The 7,591-nt window shown below is 36.1% G+C and overlaps 2 long non-coding RNA genes across 6 annotated transcripts; one reads left to right on the forward strand and one right to left on the reverse strand.

Annotated features, from left to right (window-relative positions):
* Positions 1-706: 706 nt before the first annotated feature.
* LOC127965335 (uncharacterized) lies at positions 707-2,104 on the reverse strand. Of its 5 annotated transcripts, none has more exons than XR_008155282.1 (4): positions 2,078-2,104; positions 1,792-1,886; positions 1,317-1,696; positions 707-1,126 (listed from the first exon to the last, which is right to left on the reverse strand). It is a non-coding gene; the product is annotated as an uncharacterized LOC127965335 (long non-coding RNA). The 5 variants fall into 5 exon arrangements; XR_008155281.1 differs by lacking the exon at positions 1,792-1,886 and adding an exon at positions 1,887-1,981; XR_008155279.1 differs by having other exon boundaries at positions 1,792-1,981.
* Positions 2,105-5,138: 3,034 nt separating this feature from the next.
* On the forward strand, positions 5,139-6,940 carry LOC127965336 (uncharacterized). The gene is made up of 3 exons (XR_008155283.1): positions 5,139-6,039; positions 6,135-6,372; positions 6,563-6,940. It is a non-coding gene; the product is annotated as an uncharacterized LOC127965336 (long non-coding RNA).
* Positions 6,941-7,591: the final 651 nt, after the last annotated feature.

Genomic DNA, 7,591 nt, shown 5'->3' on the forward strand with positions numbered 1-7,591 from the left:
TGTGTGTAAGGGGTGAGTCAAAGCGTACACTTACTTCCCATCAGACACATATCTTTATCCTGCATCACTGATGCTACACTGATCATGTTATAAATACATATATACAGACGGACATGTATGGAGCAGGATCAGTGAGCGGCGTTGACGTCAGGGTCAGACATTCCCTGCATGACTGTACTGAGCCCCAATGCATCCTGGTACACGTCATGTCATCTAATCTAGTCCACATAGACGTCTGTAGAGTACATACACATCGTACAGGTACAAAAACTAAATTCCAAACATCTGACATAAGAGTGGAAAATCAAAACAAAACAAACAGACATTCACTCTAATCCAGGCTGTTAATAATGGAAAAATGTGATGTGCTGTTCTCAGATATCAGGGCTAGATGATTGACAACTCTGTATAAAGTCATAATAGTTTCTTTCAGAAGTTTAGATGATGTTTCCCATTATGCTGTTTACACTGAACGTCTGAGGTTCAGTTTATTTGCAGTGACATGATTTTTGTAGACCAGGTGTGAACAGATGTTCACAGATTCACCTTCATACAATCACAGCAAACTAACATCTATTAAAAACCTGCTGTGGAACAGAGTTACATCACTCTTCCAACGTCTGGGGTGGGTAATATTGTGAAATATTATTACTGTACATCTTAAAATAACATTTCTATTTCAACATACTTATATTATGAGGCGCCGTGTAGGATTTAAATCAAACTTCGCTTATCAATACATACATAAAACACGTGCATATACACCTACAAATTACTCGCATATACATGCATACTACTGAATGTTCAAAAATACATATATAAAATACACGTGAACACTAATATGAAATCGATACCAATACATATAATGTTAGCAATGTATGCATACACACTTGTGAATAACTTGCGTATACATATAAACTTGACACGTGCATACACCTACAGACACTCACATATACATATTAACTTGATCCATGCATATACACCTATTAAACACTCGCACATACATATAAACTCGCTGCATACAAACACAACTGCACATACTCGCACATACATATAAACTTGATCCGTGCATATACACCTATTAAACACTCGCACATACATATAAACTCGCTGCATACAAACACAACTGCACATACTCGCACATACATATAAACTTGATCCATGCATATACACCTATTAAACACTCGCACATACATATAAACTCGCTGCATACAAACACAACTGCACATACTCGCACATACATATAAACTTGATCCGTGCATATACACCTATTAAACACTCGCACATACATATAAACTCGCTGCATACAAACACACCTGCACATACTCGCACATACATATAAACTTGATCCGTGCATATACACCTATTAAACACTCGCACATACATATAAACTCGCTGCATACAAACACACCTGCACATACTCGCACATACATATTAACTTGATCCATGCATATACACCTATTAAACACTCGCACATACATATAAACTCGCTGCATACAAACACAACTGCACATACTCGCACATACATATAAACTTGATCCGTGCATATACACCTATTAAACACTCGCACATACATATAAACTCGCTGCATACAAACACACCTGCACATACTCGCACATACATATTAACTTGATCCATGCATATACACCTATTAAACACTCGCACATACATATAAACTCGCTGCATACAAACACAACTGCACATACTCGCACATACATATAAACTTGATCCATGCATATACACCTATTAAACACTCGCACATACATATAAACTCGCTGCATACAAACACACCTGCACATACTCGCACATACATATAAACTTGATCCGTGCATATACACCTATTAAACACTCGCACATACATATAAACTCGCTGCATACAAACACACCTGCACATACTCGCACATACATATAAACTTGATCCGTGCATATACACCTATTAAACACTCGCACATACATATAAACTCGCTGCATACAAACACACCTGCACATACTCGCACATACATATAAACTTGATCCGTGCATATACACCTATTAAACACTCGCACATACATATAAACTCGATGCATACAAACACAACTGCACATACTCGCACATACATATAAACTTGATCCGTGCATATACACCTATTAAACACTCGCACATACATATAAACTCGATGAGCGCATACACATCCATAAAACACTCGCGCATACATAAACAATAACATTTACTAACGTATACAGTTCAGATGAGAAAAACATGTGTACATGTATATATGCGAGTGATTTCATATGTGGATGTGCGTGAATTTTCAGTATAAACGGAAGGCATTTCAGTGTAAACGGAAGGCGTTTAAATGTGAACGGAAGTAACCAAATTTGCAATTATGGACAGGGATCTGTGTCATTCCTAATCGTTTGCTCAGTCATTCAAAAAAAAAAAGTTTTTAATAACAAAACGAAATCGGAATGTTATATATATATATATATATATATATATATATATATATATATATATATATACACACACACACACACATGAACTGGAAGATTCTTGATCACATTTTTTTCCCCCCAAAACTGATACATTTAGTAGATAAAATGTACTCTATAGTTAAAAAAAGGTTGTAAAATGTCTTTATACACTTTGTTTTTGTCTTTAATCATATACTGCATTGTGGTGCACTTTGAGATGAATTGTCCACAGACCATGCTCTTTTTTTTTTTTTTTTTTTTTTTTTTTTTTACAATACCCTTTATTCACGAAACATGTTTTATTAGGTTGTGCTTGATTTGATTACCTTTGATTATCTTGATTTCAAAATTGTGGATTTCAGGAACAGAATGTAGTAAAACTTTAAAACTGGTTAATAAAACAAAATTTGTATCAAACAAGGTTTTTTTTTTTTTTTTGCATATGATGTTTAACTATTACACTGATAAAGTACACATCCACCATCCCCTACATCAGATAATAAAAAACTTAATTCTGAGAAGGTTGGGTTTACCCATGTCTTCATGTATGTGTGCAGTAGTGGCTCATATATAACTTGAGAATGAGTCTCCCCCATTAGAAGAGCTTCTGCAAACTAGGAACAAAATAACAGGCAGAAGTGCAAGTATCAAACTCTGCTGATTTGTAACATATACATTAATTACAAACAAACATTCTCCACATGAACTGTAGGCTCTCATGCACTTCCATGTGAAACCTTTTTTAAGGAGAAAAAAAAAAGTTAAATAGTTGTTACTGCATACGAGTCTTTATATATAGTTCTTTATTCTCAATGACACCAAATATCTCAGACACTGAACATTTCATAACACCGGCGAGTTCAAGGACCATAATATCACACTCGTCAGCAGTAAGTTAATAGAGGTCGGGATCGTTGCATCACGTCGCAATGCATTGTGGGAATCGCGGTACAGAAGTAGATGTACTGTATAGTAGGCATTAGGTAACGTTGGTCATTTGGTCATTAATTTTGATTATTTTTTGGAAAATGGTTCAGTATTGCTGTATTGTGAACTGCTGTAATCGGTTTCATGATCGACAGGGCAAACGCCTCGTGAATCATATTAGTTTTCAACATTTTCCTACTTGGAAAAAAAACACAAGGTGTCTGAAATCACCAAGAGGCGTCAGATGGCTTGGGTCGCCACTGTACGGAGGGAAACCATCACCTTCGATAATATTATAATACATAGTTATGGTGAGACATGTTGTGTATGGTCTCTCTCTCTCTCTCACATACACACACACAAACTCAGACACAAACACATTACGTTTTCTCTAGTTTTTGGCCAGTAAGGGAGTCAGTTTAGTGTCTGTATTTTTTGTTTAAACATTTTCTTTTGACCCAATCCTGAACTTAATTTGCTTTTTGATATTTTTGTGCTGACTGTATTTAACAAATTTGAACAACTTGTTTAAAAAAAAATAAAAAACTGGAACGAACTTCAAAATAGGAAGTTAAGCGTCTTGTTTTGGTGAATGGTGGGTTGTGTCTGAGGTGAATGTTCGTCAATATTATACCGGATTACAGAACTACCGGAGGAAAACAGTGGATTTTTGCAAGTATGATAGGTGAGTAATTACTCCTGAAGTGTAACAAACCCGCATAGACAAGCTTCATAGCTCGCAGAATCTGATAAGTGTGTGTGTGTGTGTGTGTGTGTCACCACTGATGCTTGGTTAATGTTAACATTTCCTTAGTGAAAAAGATTGTTTTCTCCACGTTTAATTTGCAGATCCATTTATGATCTGCAGGTGAGCCTCCAGTGACTTTTTAAAAAGTGAAAGTGACATTTTTAAATTGATCGGAGGTGTAAGCGCTCACTCCACAGACCCGGTAGGATAAATTATCAGGGAAACTGAGGCTTGGTAAACTTTCATGTGTTCATAGGGATCGATTCCGCCTACAACCTCTTTTTTTTTTTAAGTAGCGTTGTTTGGCTTCATTATTAAGTTTGTCCGTATAGGTATAGGCAACTTTTTTTGTCACGTTCTATAACTTTTTCTGGAGACTGGCTATTATCTTATTACATACCTGCTTTGCGATGCCTCTAAAATGGCCGCCGTTACCCACAATGCACCATTCCATGACGTCTACGCCCGAGCTCTATTGGCAGTTTCCATCTAGAAAAAGGTGAGAATTTCACAATTTCACTTCTATGCAATCTTCACGAAATAGTCCCAGTCCCACTTGAGCTTAGCCATTTTCAGAAATAAAACCCTTTCGCACATGAGTTTAAAATATTCTAGCTGAGCCCCAGCGTGAGTTTCTTTAGGCGACCGTTATTTTAGAATGTACCGCCTTAATGTTTCCATGGCGACGCGTCATGCTTGTCATGTGACACAACACAGCCACAATAGATCTGTATGACACATGGATCGCTTTTATTTTGTTTTGTTCAAAATATTTGCAAACATACTCACTATATTATGAAGTTATGATATTCCGATTCTGTGCAAATAGCTTAAACACTTAATTTTGAAAATGGCTAAGTTCACTAGTGGGACTTAGTTGGGAACACATTTTATATTTTTTAACTAGAGGCAAAACTGTCTCTCTCCCTCTCCCTCTCTGTATGTGTGTGTGTAACGTTAACTTGCATAGCGTTTGGAAGTTATTTCGTGAAGATTGCATAGAAGTGAAATTCTCACCTTTTTCTAGATCGAGACTGCCAGTTACTTTACCACTGACAAGTGTAATATCACGGTCCGTGAACTTCGCCAGCGGATGATCGCATCGTTTGCGGTGTTATTGATGCTTTGTATGCCACCAGGGCTCGAAGGCCGAAACAAAGTGCGCGATTTAGATTGTGTTTCTGACTGCAGGCAGAGACTGCAGGTGAGCAGGCCACACAAACTGATGGTAATTGATCTTATAATAGTGGGCGAAAAAAGAACATTCCGCAAAATGCTTCAGGTGTAGCACAGTCCCGGTCCATGATTGCAAATGCGGTATTTAGACAGGTTACTTCCGTACACGCTTAAACGACTTCCTTTTAAACTGAAACGCCTTCCGTTTACACTGAAATGCCTTCCGTTTATACTGAAAATTCACGCACATCCACATATGAAATCACTCGCATATATACATGTACACATGTTTTTCTCATCTGAACTGTATACGTTAGTAAATGTTATTGTTTATGTATGCGCGAGTGTTTTATGGATGTGTATGCGCTCATCGAGTTTATATGTATGTGCGAGTGTTTAATAGGTGTATATGCACGGATCAAGTTTATATGTATGTGCGAGTATGTGCAGTTGTGTTTGTATGCATCGAGTTTATATGTATGTGCGAGTGTTTAATAGGTGTATATGCACGGATCAAGTTTATATGTATGTGCGAGTATGTGCAGGTGTGTTTGTATGCAGCGAGTTTATATGTATGTGCGAGTGTTTAATAGGTGTATATGCACGGATCAAGTTTATATGTATGTGCGAGTATGTGCAGGTGTGTTTGTATGCAGCGAGTTTATATGTATGTGCGAGTGTTTAATAGGTGTATATGCACGGATCAAGTTTATATGTATGTGCGAGTATGTGCAGGTGTGTTTGTATGCAGCGAGTTTATATGTATGTGCGAGTGTTTAATAGGTGTATATGCATGGATCAAGTTTATATGTATGTGCGAGTATGTGCAGTTGTGTTTGTATGCAGCGAGTTTATATGTATGTGCGAGTGTTTAATAGGTGTATATGCATGGATCAAGTTAATATGTATGTGCGAGTATGTGCAGGTGTGTTTGTATGCAGCGAGTTTATATGTATGTGCGAGTGTTTAATAGGTGTATATGCACGGATCAAGTTTATATGTATGTGCGAGTATGTGCAGTTGTGTTTGTATGCAGCGAGTTTATATGTATGTGCGAGTGTTTAATAGGTGTATATGCATGGATCAAGTTAATATGTATGTGCGAGTATGTGCAGGTGTGTTTGTATGCAGCGAGTTTATATGTATGTGCGAGTGTTTAATAGGTGTATATGCACGGATCAAGTTTATATGTATGTGCGAGTATGTGCAGGTGTGTTTGTATGCAGCGAGTTTATATGTATGTGCGAGTGTTTAATAGGTGTATATGCACGGATCAAGTTTATATGTATGTGCGAGTATGTGCAGTTGTGTTTGTATGCAGCGAGTTTATATGTATGTGCGAGTGTTTAATAGGTGTATATGCATGGATCAAGTTAATATGTATATGTGAGTGTCTGTAGGTGTATGCACGTGTCAAGTTTATATGTATACGCAAGTTATTCACAAGTGTGTATGCATACATTGCTAACATTATATGTATTGGTATCGATTTCATATTAGTGTTCACGTGTATTTTATATATGTATTTTTGAACATTCAGTAGTATGCATGTATATGCGAGTAATTTATAGGTGTATATGCACGTGTTTTATGTATGTATTGATAAGCGAAGTTTGATTTAAATCCTACACGGCGCCTCATATTATATTGCTTTTGTGTGTGTGTGTGTGTGTGTGTGTGTGTGTGTGTGTGTAATACAAAGCCGGATTTTTTGCATCATTACTTCAATGAAATCATCCCTCATAACATTTCATATTATTATTTATGATGAAAACAGCTATGCTGCTTAATATTGTTGTTGAAACCATGATATACCATTTTTGATTCTTTGATTAACAGAAAGTTCAAAAGAAGAAAATATATTTGAAACAGAAATATTTTGTAACAATATAAAAGTCTTCACTGTTAGAGTACATCAATTTAATGCATCCCTTGAATGAATGAATGAATGAATGAACAACGAATGCATGAATGAATGAATGAATGAACTAATAAATAAATTAATAAATTAAACTGGCCTTAAACTTTTGAATGGCATTAGAGTTTATCTGTAACCCCACTTTTTTTTAGGTCATTTATATTGATTCCCTAAAGTAAAAATCCAGAGAGAAATCGATTTTTAATGATAACATGTAAAACTTCTGAGCCCAGAAATTGTATGTTTCTCTGAACATGTCAGTTTATTTAATTAAAAAAAGCACAAATATATATTTTAATTTAATATACTTGGAATATTTAGCAATAAACTATGACTTACAGGCAGTACTTTAATTTATTTCCTTGATGT

This window comes from Carassius gibelio, chromosome B9, assembly GCF_023724105.1.
Source record: "Carassius gibelio isolate Cgi1373 ecotype wild population from Czech Republic chromosome B9, carGib1.2-hapl.c, whole genome shotgun sequence".
Lineage (NCBI taxonomy): Eukaryota > Metazoa > Chordata > Actinopteri > Cypriniformes > Cyprinidae > Carassius > Carassius gibelio.